The sequence below is a fragment of the Monomorium pharaonis genome, chromosome 3, assembly GCF_013373865.1.
Source record: "Monomorium pharaonis isolate MP-MQ-018 chromosome 3, ASM1337386v2, whole genome shotgun sequence".
In the NCBI taxonomy this organism is placed as follows: domain Eukaryota; kingdom Metazoa; phylum Arthropoda; class Insecta; order Hymenoptera; family Formicidae; genus Monomorium; species Monomorium pharaonis.
Genome location: NC_050469.1, coordinates 24924394 through 24926204, shown reverse-complemented (window position 1 = coordinate 24926204; position 1811 = coordinate 24924394). Strand labels below are relative to the sequence as shown.

The 1811-nt window shown below is 26.3% G+C and overlaps 1 long non-coding RNA gene across 1 annotated transcript; it reads left to right on the top strand.

Annotated features, from left to right (window-relative positions):
• Positions 1-595: 595 nt before the first annotated feature.
• Positions 596-986, top strand: LOC118644635. The gene is made up of 2 exons (XR_004962406.1): positions 596-670; positions 949-986. It is a non-coding gene; the product is annotated as an uncharacterized LOC118644635 (long non-coding RNA).
• Positions 987-1811: the final 825 nt, after the last annotated feature.

Genomic DNA, 1811 nt, shown 5'->3' with positions numbered 1-1811 from the left:
TTCTGTATAAAGAATCAACAATTAATAGCGTGCAAGATTAAATAATTTTTACTATTATTTTTACGATTTAAAGTAACATTATCGCGCAAAGTTATTTAACGTAATAAATATTTTATTTATCTAAAAAATAAATTAATACCTCTAGAGTTTAGCAGAGAATAATTGTTAAAATATAGGTGGTGTATTACTTAAATTTGTTAATATTTTTTTGAAATATTTTTAATCTAGATTTCTTTTTTTGTTAACGTTTAATGCTTTTATTATTTTTTAAATTGACCTTTATTTCTCTTTTTTATTGTTGACTATTCCCTCTCACGGGTACACCTTGGCGTGGTGAGAGGGCTCAGTACTCCGAGGGCCTGAAAGCCTGACGGGGAAGCTAACGTACCCATCGCCGCCAAATTTAATTGAATAAACGAACCGCAGCCGGTTCGTCGCGTCGCGCGACCCATTCGAGAATGGCGTCAAGTAATCGGGCTAAAGGACTTTCTTCAACAGTGAGAGAAACTGTTTAATTGACAATTAATCCGCGCATTTGTGTTGTCCGTGAGTGTTTTCCGCGAGTGTTGTGTAACTTGAGATATGAGCTTGAAACTGAGATGTTGTAAACCGAGTAAACCGAGAGAAAGAAGAAGAAAGGCATCAGGCGCCAGCGGCAAACAACCTTGGGGTGAGTAATTTATCATTTACATACATATTGCTAGTTATCAATTCTTATTAGAAATATTTGATGTTTTAGAGAAGAATTAGAGAAAGAAAAAGAAAATAAAATCTTTAAAAAATTTTAGAAATATAGTTTTTTAAAAAATTACATTATTTTGTTAAGTGTATCTACTCGAGGAATAAATATAAAATTTGATATGTATATAATTAATTACTTTTTCTTAGATATTTCTTATCTTTTGAACGCTGCTATAATTTTAGATCCTATATATTTTTGTATTACAGACTCAACGCAGTCAATTCCGCTGTTGCGCATCGATTGGTAAGTGATAAAGGAGCTTTTATTTTATATTGAGGTAACTAATCTATAAGAACAATTGTAATTATATATGTATATGTATGTTGCATTTATTCATTTAATATATAATATTATATAAGCAAATATATGACATCTTATAGATTTGTTGCCTTAAAATAAACATATAAATTAGAATAAATTGAAGAAAATATTTAATTCAGGATTATTCGTTGATTTTACAATGTACTTGGATGTGCGAATCATATCTAAGTATATCGTACATAACTTTTTTGAATTCTTTTATTATTCAGATAAATATATTAGAGGAGAGAGAGGAAAAAGGAAAATAAAATGAATAAAAAATAGAATAAAACGACAAGTACTGTTTTCTAACGAAAGTTTTATTCAAATTTTTTAATAGTATTTATAATTTATAGACAAGAAATACACACTATCAAAATATATTTATACTATGCATTTATTTAAATTAAAAATAAGTAAAAATAAATAATGAAAATGTACATAAAATAGAAACATGAGAAAATGTTGCAAAATCTGCTTACAGTGTATAACACAGAAATACTGAATTTTTTAAATCTTTTCTTTTAACTGTATTTTTGCGTTAAAGTTTATATTTTTATATTTCTTTAGGATTAAATATTGTATAAATTGATGCAAGAGAAAACAAAAAACTTAAAGATCTATTTCAATATGCCTGTATTACATACATTAGAAGTATAAAAAACAATCTTAAAAATAGTCAAAATTTTATTTAACAGTTATATATACATATATTTAATAAAATCTACATTTATTAATTAGTTTTTTACATCACATAAACATTATTCTA